At 37.6% G+C, this 22,903-nt stretch overlaps 1 long non-coding RNA gene across 2 annotated transcripts in view; it reads right to left on the bottom strand.

Annotated features, from left to right (window-relative positions):
* The window catches only part of LOC110261993 (uncharacterized), a 517,032-nt gene that overhangs the window by 408,684 nt on the left and 85,445 nt on the right, over positions 1-22,903 (bottom strand). For both annotated transcript variants that reach the window (XR_014813365.1, XR_014813364.1), the window contains one exon: positions 10,498-10,643. This is a non-coding gene — a long non-coding RNA (uncharacterized LOC110261993). The remainder of the gene's footprint in view (positions 1-10,497; positions 10,644-22,903) is intronic.

Here is a 22,903-nt window from a genome sequence, read left to right as displayed (position 1 = left end):
TCTGAAATACAGAATCCAGCAGACATTAGAAAATCAGATTTCAAATTGTAGAAACTAAGATATCTCTAGAGTCCATAAAACAGAAACAATAATATTCCAATAGCAGAAGTATTATAATCAGAGTTATACCCTTGGAAAATCCAACCATTTTCAGTTCCATTATACTTCTGCTCATGATCTAATTTTTAAGTTAAGTATATGCTAATCTAGCCTGAGAAACATGCCATTGGTTAGTGGACATTGGTTAGCCCCTCCTCCATATCTATTCTGGCTTTCTAGGTCTGCCATAACTAAATACCACAGACTAGATGGCCTAAGCAATGTAAGTTTATTTTCTCATACTTCTGGAGGGAAAAAATCCAAATTCAAGGTATCAGAAAGGATCGCTTCTCCCGAGGCCTCACCCCTTGGCTTGTAAATGGCTGTCTTGTTGCAGCATCTCTATACCTAGGAAACCTGGTGTCTCTTTGTGTTTTGAAATTTCCTTTTCTACAAGGACACCAGTCTGATTGGATTAAGGACTACCCTAACAGCCTCATTTTAATTTAATCACTTCTTTAAGGGCTTTATTTCCTATTATAGTCACATTCGGAGGTACTAGAGTTTCTGGTTTCAACACATGAATTTTGGGTGGGGCACAATTTAGCCCATTACATTATCTTACTGGAGGAGGGGGGAATAAAAGTCTCATTCTTCAAAGAAGAGTACCTTAAGGACAGATTGAGAACACTGAAGGACACTGCAACTAAGAAGAGAAATGGGGAGGAGAAAAATTATCTATGGAGGAAGGACAGGCACATATGTGAATCTTACTCCAACAACACAGACTTGCATTACAACTGGGAGATCTGCACGATATGGACTTTCTGAGGAGCATTTTTGAAAAGGGAGACCCAAAGTCAAGTGTGGAGAATAAAACAAGGTCACCAGAGGAATCCCAGCCCTCTGGTGCCCACATCAACAATATACTGCAAACACAGTACAACTAGGTTAACACAAACCCTCACTCTACAGGTTTATTGCCTCGGTGTCTACTGTCCTATATAATATGCTCAGCTTTCAACAAAAAAGTGCAAGGGATGACAAAAGGCGGGTTGGGGATGGGGATCCTGAATCTACAAAGCAATTATCAGAACCAGACTCAGATAAGATATAGATATTGATATTTTCACACAGACTTAAATATCCATAAGAAAAATGTTGATGGCTCTAACGTAAAGATAGTTAAACCTGTTAGATCTAGATCGAGTAGGTAATTTCAACACAGAGATGAAACCATCAGAAATAACAAAATAGAAATGGTTGAAATTAAAAACACAGTAACAGAAACGAATATGCCTTTGATGGCCTCTTCTGTAGATTCAAACAACCAAGGAAAGTATGAGTGAACTTAAAAATATGGCAACAGAAATTATACAAATTGAGAAAAAAAAAGTTAAAAAAAAAAGCCGAGCACGCATGAACTATGAGAAATTATCAAACAATACAGCATTTGTGTAAAACAGCGCATGAGAAGCACATGGAAAACCAGAAAGAAAAGGTGAGAACAGAGCAGAAGTATTTTAAGAAATAACAGCTTTAAAATTTCCAAAATTAGTGACAGACACCAAACCACAGAGAACACCAAGGAAAAAAAATACCATGACAACAAACTAGGTATATCATACACAAACAGAATAAAACAAACAAAAAATACAGAGAGAAAAACTTGATGACAAAAAATGGTGGGCTGGGGTTGGGAGGGACACCTTACATACAGTAGAAAAGATATGAATTATAGCCAGCTTCTCATTAGAAACCATACAGGGAAGTAGTAAATAGAATGAGATCTTTAAAATTTAAGGAAAAAAAAAAAAAACCCAGAATGCTATATCCAGAGAAATTATCCTTAAGGATGAAGAAGAAACAAAAATTTTATCAGAAAAAAAAAAACTGTTAAGATTTTACTGCCAGCACACCTATCCTGTAAGATAATTAATAGGAAGTTTTTTAGGCAGAAGTAATAAGGTCATAAGTTTACATTATATACCAAAAATAAAAAGCATCAAAAATTGAATGAATGAATGTAAACATAACCTTTTTCACTTACTGTAATTGCTCTAAAGGTAGCTATTTAAGGCAATAGCTACCTTTATTGTTGTTGTTGTTTTTTACAGTATACATAAAAACATCATTAACAGAGGGCGATTTCAACTATGACCTAAATCCTGACTCTGTGACTACCTACTGATATCTCTAAAATGCCAACAATGAGGACATATTTCCTTGACTTGTTTAGTTAATACAAATTTACAATTTGCCTTGGTTTGTTTTTGAAAACTTCATCCTTTCAGTTCCTTCCCATGATATGTTCTTATTCTTATAGACAGTGTGTGACTCTCTGAAAACAACACATTCACACTTGGATACAGTGAATATTCTTTGACATACCACAATTAAAAGAGGTTTTCCAAAGAAGAAACTCCTTGAATTCTAGATAATGTTCAGTAAAAGCAGTTTAGCCATCTCTCTTAATCAAATGAATTGAATGTTTCAATATTAAAAAGCCTCATTAAATAAAATTATAAATAGAGCCATCATTCAACATAAATTTGAAACATTTTGATTACTATATTGATCCTTTAGAAATGGCTGCAGTCCTCTTTTCTATCCATTTAGCATACATTGTGATTAATTTGTGCCTTATTGAAAATATAATTATAAAGTAATTATGAAAATTTAAAATGTCATTAACTTCATCCTCCATGGATTTAGTAGACTAATAAGACTTATCTAAATTTTGGAACTTCCTGTTAAAAATCAGCTAACACATACAATAAAATAAAATTTGTACATGCAGTCAATGGTATTTGTTCTTTTCTTAAAATTATTTCCCCCAAAGTATCTTGTTTATTTTTATTAGTTTGTCACTTTCTCATCTTTCTCTATTCTCCAGTGACCTTTTAAAATTTATTAGGGTTCCATTAACTATCTAACTTTTCTTTATATTTGTATAAATTTGCTGTGTATAGGTATTTGTCAATATAGTCCTATCATTTGCTGTGGAATTACTATTCTGAAGAGAATATAATGTGTTTGTGACCACTGACAAAAGAATTAAATCACTGATACAAAAACTTGCAGAATATGCTTATTCCTCCTAGATAATACTGTTTGATCTGATTTCAAGTTTTGGGCTCTCTTACTTTGTCCTCTGAATTTTAATTTTAACTTGTCATCTATGAAAAGGAAAGAAAATCCTGAATGAAATTATCATGAAACTTTAAAGAAAAAATAAGACAGTTTTTCTTTTAACACTGTTTTATTTTTTCATTTATCAATGAAGAAATTAACAGTGCCAGACTTCAATTTAATTATGGATATTAAAGGCATTTTACTTTGATTCTGTTCTCCAAAAATTACCAAAACTAGTCAAAAAAATTTTTTTAAAGCTATTTTTGTTGAAACAAGTGATCATAACACTGAACAATAATCTTTGATATTACCTGCCAAATCATTTAAACATGGAGAAAAGGAAGGGTTCTACTGAGAAAATGCAAAATCTTCTTATGCGATTGTAGCAAATGGATTTTTCTTTAAACAAGTGTTGTAGTTTTAAAAAGCCAGGAGTAACAAGATAAACATTTGGAAACATACTAGGTGCTTATACACACACACCACACAAAACAAAACATATCCTACAACATTTATGCATAGTATTTGTATGTTTGTGGCAAACATTACAGAGGTATAGAAAGACAAAGATTTCGTTTTGAAATACAAACATCTTTATATAATTTTTATATATTTATGGGTGAAACATCCTTTATTTACCTTTATAGTTTCATGCTATGTCTCAGTTTTTCCCCAATTTCATTGATTGTTTCCTTAGCTAAGCTTAGCACTATTCTTTGCTCCAGATTCACCTAATAATATGCAAATAAGTGTTCCTTCAAACATAAGCCATTTACTTCAAATCTTTTTCTATTCCACCCTCTCTCGATCATCTCTGTGTAGTAAATGCAATAACTTGTAAAGACATCAATTGTATATTATTATACGGTAAAAGGATTACTAACATTTTGAATGCCTATAAATATCTTAATATTTTAATCCTAACAATAACTTTTTCCAGTTATAGAAATAAGTTAGAGGTCAGAGAACAACTTAACCAAAGTCATGAAGTCAGTGATCGGAGAAGCCTGTTACATCTATCTAAACTTCAGCTCTGTAATTTTACCATTACATTTATTTGTCATTACTAATTCAGGTCATCAAAGATCAGTTAGATTATACTGAGTACCTCTTGTCTAATAAGGCAGACGTGTGTAACTCATTTAAGAAAATATCCATTAAACAGTTAAAACAAAATAATTGCAGAATTTAATGGGTTAAATGTCAATCATCTGAATATTTCCTCTAGGTAGAAGAACTCTTATTCTGACAATGCTAGATAAATTAGGTGTCTCTACATTTAATTACTGTTTGTTTTGCTTCTTCTTCTGTGCATACTTTTCATCTCCAACTAGTATTCCATTGTTTGATTCATTTTCATTTACCAGTGAAGACTGTTGTCTATTTTTAAAGTTCAAGCATTTAAAAATTCATGGTAGTTTGCTTCATGGCAATGTATCCCCAAGTTTACATTTTAATATGGCACCATTAAAACTGCAAAGCATAAGGACCAACGAGCACATGACAAAATGCTCAAGATCACTGATTATTAAAGAAATGCAAATCAAAACTTCTATGAGGTATCACCTCACATCAGTCAGAATGGCCATCATTAATAAGTCCACAAAGAACAAATGCTGGAGGGGTGTAGAGAGAAGGGAATCCTCCTGCCCTGTTGGTGGGAATGTAAATTGGTACAACCACTATGGAAAACAGTATGGAAGTACTTTAGAAAACTATATATAGAACTACCATATGACCCAGCAATCCCACTCTTGGGCATATATCCAGACAAAACTTCCCCTGAAAAAGACACATGCACCTGCATGTTCATTGCAGCACTATTCACAATAGCCAAGACATGGAAACAACCCAAATGTCCATTGCCAGATGAATGGATGAAGAAGCTGTGGTATACATACACAATGGAATACTACTCAGACATAATAAAGAACAAAATAATGCCGTTTACAGCAACATGGATGGAACTAGAGACTCTCATCCTGAGTGAAGTAAGTCAGAAAGAGAAAGACAAATATGATATCACTTATATCTGGAATCTAATATATGGCACAAATGAATATTTCCACAGAAAAGAAACACATGGACTTGGAGAACAGACTTGTGGTTGCCGAGGGGGAGGGAGTGGGGTGGACTGGACATCTGAGGTTAATAGACGCAAACTACTGCCTTTAGAGTGGATAAGCAATGAGATCCTGCTGTATAGCACTGAGAACTATATATAGTCACTTATGATGGAGCATGATAATGTGAGAAAAAAGAATGTATACATGTATGTGTAACTGGGTCACCATGCTGTACACAGAAAATTGACAAAACACTGTAAACCAGCCATAATGGAAAAAAATAAAAAATCATTTTTTTAAAAAAAGGAAAATTGCTTTATTAGCAACTGCATTATGGGCAATTTAAAAAAAAAGAAAGAAAGAAAGAAAGAAAATTGGGAGTTCCCAGTGGTATAGTGGAAACAAATCCGACTAGGAACCATGAGCTTGCGGGTTTGATCCCTGGCCTCGCTCAGTGGGTTAAGGAGGTGGCATTGTTGTGAGCTGTGGTGTAGAATACAGATGCAGCTTGGACCCTGCACCGCTGTGGCTTTGGTGTACGCCAGCGGCTGTAGCTCCAATTCAACCCCTAGCCCAGGAACCTCCATATGTCGTGAGTACAGCCATAAAAAGGCAAAAGACCAAAAAAAAAAAAAACAAAACAGAAAAAAACCTGCATTATGGGCAATTTTTTTCAGTGACCAATTTATAAATTTATAAGTTGTTCATTGAAAAAAACTGCTAGCATAGTATGTGCTTGGAATGGCATTAATTTTGGGACTGGCTTAGAAAAAGTTTAACTTCTGCTTGATCTTGAAAAGTACTTTGGTCTTGGCTTCTTGAAGCCCCTTCTGGCATACCTTTTGCTTCCTTAATAATATTCATCTCAGCAAGGCTTTCAAGACACTTAAGCCATTCTCTGGGCAGCTTTTGTTTCAATTAACCCTCATTTCATCATTTAAAACTAAGATTACAGATGCTTCGAAATATTAGATAAAAGGTATTTTTCCTCATAAGTTGTCTTTGTCAATTTTTTGAAATGGTTAATTTTTATCACAGCAGTTACACACTATATATTGACTTTACTCTGCAATTCTCTTTCTTTTAATTCCCCATTCTCTTTGTTTATACTTTAGCATCAGAACTGAGATATACTGATTTAGTCACTTATACCAGAGATGATGATAACTGAATAAAAAACTTCTGAAGGAAAAGATTGTAAATGGCTTGATATTTTGAAAGCAGACTTTCAAGCTAAATAAATGGATATAGTTTCATTTCTATCACTTTTCTTCAATATTTTTCTGGTCCCATTTCATTACAGTTGGATATTAGCACCTAAAAATATTTTCAATGAAAACAATAGCAACAATAATTATGTAGCAGACATTTTAAATAAATTTTATTTACTAAGGACACAATCAAAATTCTTTTTTCTTTTTTTCTTTTTTTTTTTTTTTTTTTTGCCTTTTCTAGGGTTGCTCCTGTGGCATACGGAGGTTCCCAGGCTAGGGATCCAATCGGAGCTGTAGCCTCCAGCCTATGCCAGAGCCACAGCAACGCAGGATCCGAGCCACATCTGAGACCTACACCACAGTTCAGGGCAACGCCAGATCCTTAACCCACTGAACAATGCCAGGGATCAAACCCGCAACCTCAGCATTCCTAGTCGGATTCGTTAACCACTGAGCCACAATGGGAACTCCCCAAAATTCTAATTGATGACATTTGAGGGATACAATGATTTACAGTTTTATATGCAGATGTTACCAATTTTTTGGAGGTTTGCCATATCCTCAAGTTATAGTTAAATCTAAATAATAAACACCTGCCTATAATTTGGGTCATGTGAGGCATGGGAAAAGAGTAAAATGGTCATGATCTTTGAAGTCACAGTGCTTGGGGCACCCCTTGTTCCTTCCCAGCCATTATGCGGGAACAGGCCGTATTATACTGAATAAATTAGAGTACGTTTCTTTCAACAAGTCAGAGTCTTAGGATAACATCAAGCCAGTAACCAAGAAATTCCTCACATGTTGACATCATTGCTCAAAGAGTATATAAAAGTAAATGGTCAAGGCAACACAGTGCTGAGAATGACCTATTAAATCATTAGTAACTGTGACTAGATATTACTATAGAATGTGGTGGTGACGGATTTGTGATTTAAGGCTGATTTGGGGTTTTATTTTGAATTTTTAATCCTGTCAAGCGTAATGTCAAAAACATAGCACATATACTTTTCAACTCACAAACTTAATGAACTTTCATAAATATGAACAACATTCCAGAACAAAACCCTCTGCCACTTTGCCAACAGGGGGCAGAAGTCCTACCAGAACAGTTTAGCCATGTTCAATGTTTTGATTGTGTTTGTTCTTTTTTGTGCTTAATGCTAAGTCTATTTATTAATATTAAACATATCACATTTATGTTGAGTGCAAAATAATGAAAACATTCAAAGTGTGTAGTAACATGATGCGTAGATTATGATGATAAGTAGAGATTCATATAAGAGCACTATGTTTACTACTGAGTTCTTGAGAAATGTTCAAATGGTCTGTCTATTCCAGTTTCAGCCTAGAGGCAAACCTTTCCCTTTATGTCACGAATGCCCATATGCTCAAGGTCCTGTTTTCTGTTAGATGGCTTAAGTTTATTTAATTACCGTTACATGGTAGGTTATCTTCAGGTGATAGCTTTGAAGGGAAGGGTTTGACCAAGAAGGCCTTACCATTTCCTGTTACCATAACCGCCTGAACTTTAGATTGTCCCTGACCATAGTCCTCTTACCTTACTTTTCTTAGAAAACCTGCAACTGTAAATTTTTTCTCTGCCCTTTTGAGATATAAATTTTGTCGAAGTCACTTGCCAACTTTACAACCCAGAAATGTCTTTCTCAAGGACCTAGAAGCCATTCTTTTGAAATGTAACCGTCAAAAAAGATAATGCACCTGCCTCCCAGTGTCCATGCCAGGTAGGAGTCTAATTTCACTAAGTGCCAATTAACAGCCTAATCACATTGACCAACATCCTACCAATGTCCTCCAGTACTTTTGCAACAGCTCACTTCAGTGCCTAAAATTTTTCTGCTCTTTGTTTCAGCAGAGTTAAGTTCAATGTCTCTCCCCTATTGCAATAGTCTTAATGTCTATTACAACAGCTTTTAATAAAATCTCCCTTACCTATTTAACTTATCTGGTACAATTGTTTTTAGACAGGTCACTCAATCTTGAAGACACTAACCATTCACACTTGAAATTCCATGTTTTATAAGTGTAGTAATTGGTAGCTGATGGTATTTTCTGAACTGTAACCTGAGGGAGAACCTAAAGCTGAGACATTCTCCACACAGTTGTCTGTAACTTCTAACTAAGGGTCCAGTCCTTCTTTCAAATCTGCTTCATTCTTAGGGGTCACCCAGCTTTTTCGTTCATGCCCAACCCAAACCTGGTCTAGCTTCAAGGAAATTGACCATCATCTTTTCAGATATGCATCCCAAACTTCTCTCTGGTCTTGGGTAAGCAGCTTTTTAGTGTTTGCCACTGCTTTTTAAGAAACTGAATTATCCCTTTTGGAGTCAACACTACCTTGGAGATACAAGTGAAAAGACATGGAGAAATGTAAACAGAGATGATACTTTCACAGCATTTTAGCAGGGCTGTGAACAAGCCTCTAGTCCTCATTTCCTACATTACTCAACCTTAAATCCCTGCTCATCATAGTCACACCCTTGAAATTGCTTGTCTATCATTCTGTCTTCTCCTGGTAAAACCATCTCTGGTTGAAGCAACTCTCTGCTACTCTTTTACCTGCACCCACATAGGTAGACTATTTGAATAAAATCTCATAACCATTCAAATTGGTCTCACCTTAAATTCATGATCTTTAAGGAAGTGGGTCTTGCCTTTTTGCCAGCTATTCTACCACAGTTCCCTAATTCTTTAACCCTCTCTTTTTTTCTAGATCAGTGGCTCTCAAATTTGAATCTGCATATAAATTATTGAAGAGCTTGTTAAAAATGATTCTGATTCAGTAGATCTAGAATGAAACCTGAAATTCTGCATTTTAGGTGACGAATAGTCTACTGATTTGGAGCTCAGACCTTGAGAAGCTTTCCAGGACAATTTTTCTCCTTCAAAACACTAACGTTCCTCCTTCTTATCACTTTAACTTGACGACTTCTTTCACATTTTACAACTTCCACAAGCTTTTTTTCTATAAAACTACCTACCTACTTGCAACTGTACCCATATACTTTATCTTCTTTCTTTTTGGAATTAAACTATATGCTATTTTTGAGGCCAAAACTATCAGTTATTCACAAGACTCAATCAACTCCTTTTCATGTACTGAGGGCCACAGGACTCAAATCAACTCCTTTTCATGTACTGAGTAATCCAACTCTTTTGTTATGATTCAATAATTCACCTATTTCAAAATGCATTATCAATTTTTTCACTATATATGTACAAGTGACTACACATTCCTCTTGTCCTCTCTTTAGAGAAAAACTCATTGAAAGTGTTGTCTATATAATTTTTCTTCTAATTCTCCTGCCTCCTTTTACTCTTGAACTTACAAAACAATGTTTTATAAATATACAAAGGGCAGCTACATTGCTATAGCCAATAGCCACATTTTAGTACTTGCTTTACTTGGCCTTTCGGTAGGACACGGTTTAATTGGGAACACCCTCCCCTCCCTCTTCACTTGGCTTCAAGAAACCACACTCCTCCTGTTCTCCTCTCCTCCTTGCCCTCTCTCAAAATTAACAGAAACTTTAGTCAAACAGAGCTGGGCAACCAAAAGAGAAGTCTCTTGAACCTTGTGACAACAACAAAGCCCAACAGGAAGAAGAAAGAATTTTCTTTCCTGACAAGGACTCGGCCTGTACAAATCCAAGGGCTCTGTTTCCTAGAGCCCTCCCAGCTTCCTTTCCCTGTATAAAAGTGTTCTCTGGAGTTCCCTTCGTGGCTCAGTGGTTGACAAATCCCTGGGAAGCCTGAGGTGGTGGGTTCGATCCCTGGCCTTGCTCAGTGGGTTGGGGATCCGGCGTTGCCATGAGCTGTGGTGTGGGTTGCAGATGCGGCTCGGATCCTGCGTTGCTGTGGCTGTGGTGTAGGCCGGCGGCTACAGCTCTGATTGGACCCCTGGCCTGAAAACCTCCATATGCCGTGGGTGCGGCCCTAGAAGGGCCAAAAAAAAAAAAAAAAAAAAAAAAAAAATTAAAAGTGTTCTCTCTCTCTTGCCATTTGGGGACTTGTACATGACTCACCATTGGGTGCAGGTCCTGAATTTCACGCTCAGCTAGTCCCGAATAAATCCATCTCTGCTGGAGAAATATCCTGGCAGTCTGTTTGTTTCAGGTCAATATTTTGGCAGCCCACACTGAGACCAGAGAAGAATCCTGAAGGCTTGAGGCTGGTGAGGAAACAAGTGCAGTACTCACAATTGAGCAACATCATTGCTCACTGCTTTCTCCTGACCCTGGTGTTTGAAGATACGTCTATCTCCTAATCTGAGCTCTTACGCTCTTTGCATTTGAGGCTCTTCAGGCTTTATTCCTGATCTTTCTCCTTAAGGCCTTGTTCTGTTTACAAGTACTTATTTGGCACTTTGGTCTGATCTTGAATTCAGACTGTTTTAACTGATACTGGCTGAAAATGCCTTCATCCCAATTCCTTTAGGAAAGGGATGCTTCAAATGGAACAGATCTATTTGTTCAGACTTTAGCCTATTCCTCTGGAAGGGCTGTTTTCTAGAAATGGGCTGAAAAAGCCTTTGGCCTGGCTCTTCAGGGACCAAGCAGTTTCCTTTGAATTGGCTGGGATTGGGCTGCCAGCTGTTTGAATTGAGCCATTTGTGCTGTAAGCTATTTGAGCTGTTTGACAATTGTTTTTTGCCCTAAAGGAAAAACCTGTAGGAAATGGGATCCCAGTTGTTTAAATATTTAGAGGACACCTCCCCATGACCCAAAATTCCACCCAATACTATATTGAAAAGCCACAGCCTACCTCTGGTGAATTTCTAATGAAATGGACTCTCCTGACCAAAGGCAACTGAGAATATCAATGGCCGTTATGGGGAATCTTTGAAATCCATAAACCTAATTTCCTTAAAACCCAATTGGAATACAGTAACTCGAATTTCCAGAACTGAATAGAGCTTGTATCATTTAGTATTTTGAGGCTTCCCAACTTTATCAAGAGTCTTCGAAAAGTATGAGATTTTAGGTTAACTGAAGCAAACCAATAAAGATAAAATGGCCACCAAAGTCCCAGACTCTTCTTCCTTGGCTCCTTTGTCTCAGGCTTCATTCACCCTTGGCAGCATCCTTGGCAGCATCGTGTCTCTCCCCCTCTGCTCTTCACAGCCAGGTTCCACTTCTTGCACCATCTTTTGCCTTTTCTTCTACACTGACTGTACTATCAATTATCCCACATTAATTCCCTCTCCAAACTTCCCCTTTTCTCTGAAACTCTCCCCCCACACTTCTTTCTCTGAACTTGTTAGAACCTGTCCCTTTACTACTAAGCTTTCTGAGAATCCAAAAGCTAACCCCTTTCTTTCTTATACTTCTCAGACTGAAAATGAACTGTGAGCTGTAGTCAAAGATTTTTTTTCCAAAATAACAGAGGATCCTCACAAATTTGCTAAAGAATTTAATTGTCATTCAGGCTTATCAACCTGGTTTCACTGATTTATTTCAGCTGGTTCATGTTTGTCCCTGAAGGCCAGGCTATGCATTGAATGAAATTGGCTAATTGAGAAAAGCCTGAAAGGATTCTAGAATTACAAGTAAGCGACTAGCCCACTAATTTATTATAGCTGATCTTTGAACGACACAGGTTTGAACTTCGAGGTTCACTTAGAGACAGATTTTTTTCAGTAGTAAATATGACAGTACTACAAAATCCTTGGTTATTGCATCTGAGTATGTGGAACTGCAGATGTAAGTAGATAGGACTGGAGGTCCCCAGAGAAAGTGAATCATCTTGTATATCAAAAGAGAAGCCCTTTTTGAGCTAAAGGATTTTATGATCTAAGCATGGCAACAATGCTTGTCCTTGAACGGGTTTTAGTAATTAAGGATTTTAAGGGAACAAAAGAATCCAGAAACAGGAATAACCATTGTCGTGCAGTGTGAACGAATCTGACTAGGAACCATGAGGTTGCATGTTCAATCTCTGGCCTTGCTCAGTGGGTTAAAGATCCAGCATTGCTGTGAGCTGTGGTATAGGTCACAGACGTGGCTCTGATCCTGTGTTGCTGTGGCTGTGGCGTAGGCTGGCATCTGTAGCTCTGATTCGACCCCTAGCCTGAGAACTTCCATACGCCATGGGTACGGCCCTAAAAAAAATTAAATAATGCAGAAACATTGCCTATCATCAGGCAGGAGAAGTAACATTAATGAAGATAATATATCAGTTGGAAAGACCCCCAGTTCTGTTTCAATGGTAAAGATTAGCCTGAAGCACTCAACCACCAGATCACTGGAACCTAAAGAATGATGCTGTTGACAGTTCCTAACTTTCAATCAACTAAAGCTTAGAGTCAATGGTCAACCCAAGCCCCTTCATGAATATTCATGTACCTTTAGCTGACAACGTCCCCAATTAAGTTCTTGGGGAGACACTGCTTTCGGAAAGATCCCTGGTGTTCTCCTTACTTGCTGCGAGTAATAAATCCATCCTTCTGCGAATCTTTGGCTTGGTCGTGTCCTTTGGTTCAATACCCACCAAGAGATAGACCCAGTTTTGGAATAACATGGTTTGGGAGCACATAACCACATACCCAAAAGGCTGCCTGTGAGTTTTACAAGGATTTTTGGAGGATTGCCCCCCTAATCCCCTCATTGTTAAAGGGTCAACCATATATGATCAGGCTCAGGTTATCATTTGGCAACTTTACCCAGCAATTTTTAGGTCTTTTCCAATGCTTATTAATTGGAACAAAATTCAAGTTTGCCCAGAAAAATCTGAGGAAACTGTTCATGAACATTACAATCAACTTCGCCTTTTTTAAAGACAATTCTGGTCTTCCTTTATATGTTGATTCTTCCCAAGTAGCTCTTAACTGTACTATTGGGCTAAACTGGGACCATCCCCTTCTAGTTAAAAGGACCAGGGTGAAATGAGAAAGGACGTCTGCTCCAGATTTAGTTAATATGGCAAACCAGCTCTCCTATACTCTAGATAGAATTACCTACAAGGAATATCTCCGAAATTCCCAATCTTTAATTCCTGTAAATGAAGGATCCTAAATAAAACCAAAACCTCCTATGGTCTGCTATTATTGCAAAAAGTCAGGACACTAGAAAAGAGAGTGTTACAAATTTAAGCCCTTTAGGCACTTTCACCCTCTAGCCAGCTTTTCCAGAATCCTCCCAGATCTCAATGATGGAGTTCTAAAGCAGTGCAGGGCCTTTCCATTCTTCCCCATAATTGGCTTGGAGAAACTTTTCTCCAGATTGGAGATGAATCTTTTCCAATCCTAAAAGCCATCGGAGCCACACTCTTGGTGCTCAACCCCATTACTATAAAACAGCCCTTGCCTTGGAACACTAAAACAATTCAAATAGTGTGACTCTCTAATGAAACTCAGGAGGTTCCTGTTTCTGAACTTATTTCTTTTTCTTAGCCCTTTGAGAGATACACGTCCTTTTTTCTTTATTTTCTCCATCCTTATCCATTTATTGAGACTTCTTAGAAAAGTATTATGCCAGAATTTCTTTCTCCCAAAAGGGGAAATAATTCTAGAGATTGATGATAGTCATCAAAGTAACTCACCAGGTAAACTGAATGACCCTTTGACATCTTTTACTTGTTCCTTCTCTGACAGTATTAGAGATGGTTCTGGAAACATTGATCATTTGTCACTATTGAATCAGCTATAACTATCCTTATGGACAGGATTTTCAACTGGTGGCAAAATTCATAGCACACCTCCCATGAAAATTCACACAGACTCCTCAAAACCTCTTCCCAGAATTAATCAATACTCTGTAAGTAAAGAAGGCTCTTCAAGGCATGAAGACCATAATAGAAGATTACAAGGCTCAAGGCCTCATTATCTCTTGTACTAGCACCTGTAACACTCCATTTTACCAGTGAGAAAACCCAAGGGCCAACGATGGAGGTTTGTTCAGGAACTACAAGCAATAAACAACATTGTTATCTGTAACCCTCATACGTTATTTAAGTCAATTCCACTGTAACTGATTTATGAGTGCTTTTTTTTTTTTTTTTAGATTCCAGCTGATGAACTGCTTCATACCTTTTTGTCTTCACTTGGAAACAAAAACCATTTATCTGGACAGTAACACCTCAGAATTATACTGATATTCCTCATTTCTCGCCAATACCAAAGGCTGATCTGGATGACATGGAACCCTAGAGGTTCTACTTTGTGGCAACATGTAAATGATTTGCATCTTTGTTCTCTTTCCAAACCTGCTCATAGGAAGATAGCATCCACTAGCTAAAGCATTTAGCCTTAAAGGGACATAAAGTTTCCAAAGAAAAATTGCAGTCTACCCAAACCTAGGTTCAATATTTAAGGTATCTCATATCAGAACAAGGGCTACACCAAGATCCAGATAGACTTTATGGAGTCCTAAGTTTCCCCAAACCTAAAACGAGGCTCCAGCTGTGAAGTTTTATCAGGCTAGTTGGCTATTGTCAGAATTAACTCCAAATTTCTCTCTACAGCCATACTGTATACGTATTATTCAACAATAACAATACTGATCCAATTTTATTGGAGAAACCTGACAACATAGCCTTCAAAGCCTTAAAGGAAAGTTTGATGAACCCACCTGCCCTTGGGCATTTCAATTACCATAACCTACTTTTTCCTTTTTGTATGTGAAAAGGAAGGAAATATCCTGGGGGTTCCCACCTCAAAACACCATGGACCCACAGGCTCTTATAGCCAGCAATTGAAGCCTTTGGCGTGGGGTACCACTCTTGCCTTAGAGTCAGTAAGGCCACTTCCCTTTTGGTTAAGGCCACACACACACACACACATAAAAATCATTGTGGGATCCTTTTTGGCCATTTTTGTACCTCATGCCAAAAGGCTTTCCTGAATTCTCATTATACTCAGCACTTTTCAAGCAGCCACCTCACCTCCTATGAGGTCTTTATGTTAACTGGTGGTCACATAGTTTTTTCATATGGTAATGACCTTAACCCTGCAGCTCTCCTCCTCTCCATCACCAGTGAAGTCCCTAAGGGCTGCTTAATGCTGACAGACTACCTCCTGCCTCCTCCTGATGATCTACAGGAAATTCCACTGGGTAATGTTGACTTCATGGTTCACTGATGGTTCTTATTTAAAGGATGACAATGGCAAATATTGTGCTGGGTATGCCATTACAACTCCTTTTGATGTTGTTGAGGCAGCATCTTTACTATGGCTACTTCAGCCCAACAGGCTGAATTATACACTTTTACAGGGCCATGTACTTTAGTCAAGGACAAAACTGCCAATATTTATACTGACAGAAGATATATTTTCAGAGTAGCTTCTGATTTTGGAATGCTGTGGAAGCAAGGTAACTTACTTCTAGTCAAAATAAAATTTAAAATAGCCCCTATGTCCAAGACTTATTGAATGCAATACTTTTATCTGCTGCTTTAGCTATTATTAAGGTTCCATGGCATTCTAAACTTGACTCTCTGGAAGCTAAGGGAAATCACCTTGCTGATATTTCTGTAAGGAATACTGCCCTTAAAGGGACCAATGGCAGCTAAACCTTTGTCATGGTCCAAAGGGATATTTCCCCAAAAGATAATTTGGAAAATCTGGCTACAGAAGCCCAGACATTGACCTCAGAAAAGAAAAAAAGCAAGAGTGGAAATTCAACAATTATTGGTTTTATGAAAAGAGAATGTCTAATTTGGACCAAATAGCAACTCAGTCCTACCGGAGACTCTAAAATTCCCAATCCTCACCACTGGACATGCATCAAAACGTTGGTGTACTGACAAATGAGAGCCTTCATGAATCAATATTGGTTGACTGGTCGCAAAACATGTGGGTTTGTCACTTGTCCAAGGTAGAACCCAGGAAAGCCTTTTTGTACTACTGCCAGATATATTTACTGCCGAATGGACAATCTGAGCTCTGGAAAGTGGATTTCATACAAATTCCTCCAATTAATGGATATAAATATATTTTAGCCATGATCTGCATGTTCTCATACTCAACATAAGCATTCTTTTACAGACGGACTACTGCATCTTCTCTGGCTAAAGTTCTCTTAGAAAGGATAATCCCTACTGGAGAAGTCTCAAACTTCACAGTGATGAAGGAACCTATTTTACTGGCCGGGTGCTTAGATAAATCTGTGCTGTATGGCTGATTTTACAACATGCTCACCTTGTTTACCCCCTCAATCCTCTGGTTTAGCTGAATACACTAACAATATGATTAAGATTCAATCTGCAGAATTTATAGAGGCACTCCAACTACTTTACCCAAAGGTATTGCTGCTGGTCCCTCTAAACCTCAGATCTGTCACTTTAGGAACTCATAAACTCTCGCCGTTTGAGGTAATCACAGCACACCCAGCGCTGGGCTCCTTATTCTTTTGACTCACGATGGATAAAAGGAGAAATACTCCAATACTGCTTCTATTATAGAACAATCTTTTCACAGTACACTTTAAGAAGGTGAAGACCTTAAACATTACACCTTGCAATCAGGAGATTTCCTCTATCAGAAAAGACACCTCCGGAAGAATTCGTTTCAACCTCTCTGGAAACACCTCTGTCAAGTACTGCTAAGGAACACTTGTGCCACCAAAACTCCAAGGAATAGACTATTGGATTCACATAACACACCTAAAGAAAATGCCAAACCCTGACTGGACTTGCACACCATCTGGTGACTTGAAAGTAAAGATTTCTCAAAATTGAAGCAGATGACATCTGATGAGGCATCCTTCCTAAGATATCTGGACCAGGCCTATTGGAAATTTTTTTGCCAAAATTTTGATGATAACATAACACTTTAGATTATGAAATATGATCTCTCTCATATCTATGATCTTGATAACATATGGACTTTAGATAAAGTACCTGAGATTTCTCCCTCTCATTATTCCTCTCTCATTCATTATTACTTGAATGTGACCTTAAAAGATTTCTAGTTATGCACTTTCCCTTCAGTGTGAGACCCCACATCCAGGAAAGTTCCTTCCTGACAATGAAGAATAAACAGACCCTGAAACTAGAAAATCTGACTCTGTATCAGTGAGGCTTTCAGAGAAAGATATTGATCAAAAGCAGGAAATATTTAAAACTAATAAACAAAAACCTCAAACCAAGTTGGGAGATCAGAAGGGAAAGTTTTCATGCCCTGAAATAATAGCAGAGCCCAACAGAAAGAAGACAGACTTTTCTTTCCTGACGAGGACTCATCCAATGAAAAGCCATGGACTCTTTGGTTACCATGGCCCTCCCAACTTCTTTTCCTCTCTATAAAAGTGTTTTCCTTCCCTTACTGTTCGGGGGCTTTCATGTGGCCCACCATGGTTGCAGACTCCAAATTGAATTCTCTCCGGATTCAGAATAAATCCATTTTTGCAAGAGAAACATCTGGCAGCCTATTTGTTTCAGGCCAACATTCTGCACTCTCTCACTTGCTCTCTCTCTCTCCCTCTCTCTCTTTCTCCACCCCTCTCACTAGCTATTTCTTCCTGCTCTTTCTTTCCAGTTCCTTTTTATCTTTGCCATCTACAAATCAATGATTCTCATCATTGGTTACACACCAGAATCACCTAAGGACTCTTTTAAACAGATCCATGCACCTTACCTCTAAGGAACATAATATAATTCGTTTGGCATGAGACCTGGCAATGGCAGTTTTTTTCATCTCCCCAGGCACTTCTAATACGTAGCCAGGATTGAGAATCACTGTGCAGCCTCACTTTGTATTTCTTCTCCATTTGGATTCTTTCCTAGGCGAAAGCATTTTGCAAAATGAAAAACTTCTATTCAAGTGTGGAAGGGAGTCAGAGATTAGGAGAACTGATTTAACAAATAAAAAAACACAGCATGTATTTAAATGGGGGGAAACCCACAGCATTTTCAAGTTTACATTAGTCTGTTCATGGCAGGAAGATAAGAATTTTCTCAAATTATTACATTCACAAACCTTATGCATATATTTAGATATCAGTATATCACATTTCAGAGATGATTTCACTCTGTTTTGAAATCCAGGTTATGAGCAATATTCAAGGTTTTATTATTCTGAGGACCAGAAACAGTTAAGGCAATCTTGGTTTTAGCTTCAGAGTATAAAGCATTTTTTTTTCCAACCATAGTATATGAAATGCTTTCCATTTTTTTGCTTCCTTATGTTTCATAGCTTTAAATATGATCTATAAGTAAAATGCTGAACTTGTACCTCCAACATAACACTAAAGTTTTGACTTGTATGTTCTACTGCCAGCTCCGTATCTATTACTGGATGTTTAATTGTCATGTCAGATCCACACAGCTGTTATCTGCCCCCAAATGATTTTCCTGAGGTCATCCTTAGGTCAACAGATGCAACTATTTCTCTTCAAGTGCTCAAGCTAAAAGAGTTGGGGATGTCTTGGAGTTCTTGTTGTAGCTCAGCAGGTTAAGAATCTGACTAGTATCCATGAGGATGCAGGTTCGATCCCTGGCCACACTCACCGGGTTAAAGGATCCAGCATTGCCATAAGCTGTGGTGTAGTTTGCAGATGCGGCACAGACCTGGTGTTCCTGTTGCTGTGGCTGCTGCATAGGCTGGCAGCTGCAGCTCTGATTCGATCTCTAGACTGGGAACTTCCATATGCTGCAGGTGCAGCCCTAAAAAGGGAAAAAAAAAAAAAAAGAGTCAGGGATGTCTTTAACATCTCTTCTCATACTCCACATCTAATCCATCAGAAAAATCATCTCAGTTTCATTTTTTTCAAATATGAGAAAAATTCCGTAACTTCTAACCACTTTCACTACCACCACCGTTGTTAACATTGCATCATCTCTTACCTGAAGTAAAAATTCACTTGCCTCTTAATATTTCTACCTATTTCTGCTCCTGCTCCCCACAGACTGTTTTCAATAGAATAACACAGCAAACCTTTTAAAATGTAAGACAGATCGTTTTTTTTCTGCTCATATAAGTCCTGCTTAAATATCTTATCTGAGAGCAATCATGGTGTTATTTCTGACGCATCTTCCCTTCCTGTACCATTGCACACTCCAGCGATGGGCCCCTTTGCTGTTCCTCAGCCAGTCTAAGCGCACTCCCACCTTTAAGCCTTGTACTTCCACAGTCACTGTTCGCTCCATTTGAATTCTCAAAATATTTTGCCCTCTTAAGTCCTTCAAATCTTTGTTCCATTGTCGCCTTCTCAAAAACAAGACTTTCTTGGGAAATAAATGTAAAATCACAACGTATTTCTCCCATCCTCTCGTTCTTCTACTCTCCATATCCTTCCTTCCCCTTTATTCTGTCTCATAGCATGTATCACCATTTGACAAACCATTTCTTAATGATTACTTTTCTGTCTCCTCCTTCTATTGCCCACACTAGAATGGATGCTCCAAATGAGGGCAGGGATTTTGATTTGTTCATGACAGAATAGCATTATCCTAGAGTAGTACCTGACATACTACAGGTCTCAACAAACATTTATTAAATGAGTCAGTATGTTATTCTGTGGGGAGATGAGTCCCATCTTCAAATGCTATGAGCCCTATATTAATTCATAAGACTTTTGATTTGTTTTGTTTTCTTTTACTGAGTTGAATATCATGTGTAAGGAAATAGAAGGAATACTTAAATCAGTGATTTTCTCCCCCCAAATATCAACCTTTGCTTTAAAATTACAGGCAATCATTTATCTTTTGAAAAATCCTATGAACATTCAACCTATCTTCTTCCTGATCTGTTCCTACCACACTCATAGAAACACAGAGCCCTCAATATTTTTGGCAAAGACCTGCAATAAATAATGAGATCAAACAGAGGATACTGCAGAAAAGAGCAAACTTCAGTGTCTGGGGTTTTCTTTCCCTTTATAGTTCTCTCATTTACTAACCTCCAACATGCTAATTCTGAAGGGCACCATATTCCATCCCCTTTAACATTGTCATAAAATCTCTTTCTATAATTATGCATTGGAAAACATTCCTGGAGCATAGCATGGTTGGGAAATACGGTGGTACACACACTATCTGGTTCTCTTTACCATCTCTGGGACTCCTGTTTTTGAGACATGCTGCTGTGGCTGTTGGTGTGCAGGAGCTAAGTTATGAAACTCCTGTATTTGATGGAATCGTTGCCTGCCCATATAGCTAAGAGAGGTACAGTTCTGCTGTTGAAGGAGAAAAGGAAAAAAACATGGAGAAATATTGGGGTTTACGTCAAGGCCAAGAATCCCTATGACCTGCCAGCCGGATTTAAACTTGTCTCCATAGAGCTGGAGCAGCACTGACACCGTCATACATGCTTGGGGGTATGGTGATTCAAGGAAGGATGTGTTCTACTTGGCCAAAAAATTTTCCCAGGGAGTATGGCAGCAGTTTGCTCCATCCGTGGTAGAATTTCCAATTGTAACGCCATAGATCTGCTCGGGGAGAGTGAGTCAACTCTTGCTTATGTGGTGCTCTAGGTGGGAGAAAGGGCAAAGGAGGACCTCTTTCTTCCCAAGAAAGCAACCCTTTTGGTCTATAGCAGGCTGGTTCTCTTTCCTAAGGTGAGGAAAATCAAGCTCATTGATATTCCAGCCCACAGCACCTTCTGTTATGCCCATGTGGCTAGTTGGCACCAACCTGCCTCCTAGACAAAACAAAAGACTAAAATGGCTGTTCTATTAAAACCACCTGGGTTTTTCCTCTATTTTATTCAACTTGTTAGGCTCTTTATTTCATCCTGGCTTCACATGCATGTGGATGCATTTCATTTTATCTAAGAGGCATTTCAGGGTCATTAAAATTAATCTTTTGAAGATCACAAACCTGAACTGTCAAATTGGTAGTTAAGAAATAGTCAACCTTTAACCTTTCTAATAGATATTCCATAAAATCTATAATGGTATGTAATAGAGAAGAAAGGCTTTATTTAGCTATATCTTTTAAAAGCAATAATCACTGCTAGCATTGTCAAATTCCACCATGAGTGATATTTTCCTAGGAGTAAATAATTCTATCTAGTAATTTAATGAGCCTCATATGCAGGATGACTGATAAAGACTAAATAAATGTTATGTAATATTTTGTAAAAAAAAATCTCTAATCACATAATATGAGTGCACATTTACCAAAAAAAAAAAAAAAAAAGAAAGAAAATAAAAGAGGCATCTCACCATTTCCAGATGCAGCATCTATATTTCCACAAGCAATGTAACGTGGTATATATTAACTGTGGTATATATTAACTGAACTCCTAACATCATTCTGGCAACCAAAAAAGCCATATGCACATACTGTTGAAATTAGAAAATTAGATTTTAACCTCTAATGTATTTTTTAACATAGCTAACACATAAGAAACCAGCTGGGCTTATTATAGGTCCAGCACCTTCCGAATTAAACAGTATGTGCTAAAAAAAGAATTTAATCATGCAGAGACAGTTTTTTTTCTTTAACCTTATTCAGTAATATTTAATTTCCCACGAATACAGATTGCCAGCTGTTAACATCCTCTTACTGCAAAATGAGGATAAGAAATTTAATGCCAGTGGCTTTGTATTTATGACTGTTGCCCATAAATTGCACATTGGTTATGTTTGAGTATTTGTTTGCATTTTTCTCCCACTTGAAATTTATTTCAAACATGACCAAATGTCTACTTCTCTGTGAAACAGCATTAGTTGTTACTTTGAGAAACCACTTAGTTTGTTCAAACACCTTTTCAAATTTCTCTAAGCAGCAAAGTATAAGTAGAATTGGGACATTAGCATAGAAAAGGATCTATAGCTCTTCAAACATGCCGTCTTATTTCATTCTGGTCAAATCTAAACCAGGAAATTTTGAGACAGAAACAGGGAGTTGGGGCTTTTTTCTCCTTTCTCTCTCTCTCTTTTGGCCACACTCACATCATGCATAAGTTCCTGGGCCAGGGATTGAATCCACACCACAGCTGTTACCAGAGCCACAGCAGTGACAACACCAGATCCAGATCCTTAACCTACTAAGCCACGAGGGATCTCCCAAGGAGGTATTTTATTAACTATCAGAGTTCTAGTGTGTTTCATACAATCTAGATAAATAAAAAGAAATGTTGTTATTAACTAACTTGAGACAACAGTTTAAAACAAGAATTGACTTGGGGGAGGTGGAAGAGAATAAATAGTCCCCTTAGACTAAATCAAAGATGTTTTAAGTTATTGGCCTACAAATTTCTTAAATGGCAGTTATCTATTATATTTTGTGTGGCATTTCCTAATGAATAATTAGGATTTCAGATATTATAAGATTTATCATCCTCATTAAAATAAACAATTGAACCTGTGGCAACAAGTGCCCACTTCTCTGCATGGACCTTAAGAATAAAAAATAAAAAATAAATGGATGTGAGATAATTCTGATGTCTCGCTTAATCTTGGAAAGGATGCAACAGTGTAGAACTGAGTTCAATCTGAAAAAAAATATGTAGAGACTTGTTAAACGGTAAAGGTGTTACCGAATTATTAT

Source organism: Sus scrofa, chromosome 8, assembly GCF_054392235.1.
Source record: "Sus scrofa isolate SSC_HxYL_T2T_F1_AM1 chromosome 8, Sscrofa_HxYL_maternal_Yorkshire_Landrace_v2.0, whole genome shotgun sequence".
In the NCBI taxonomy this organism is placed as follows: domain Eukaryota; kingdom Metazoa; phylum Chordata; class Mammalia; order Artiodactyla; family Suidae; genus Sus; species Sus scrofa.
This window is presented reverse-complemented; position numbering and strand designations above follow the sequence as displayed.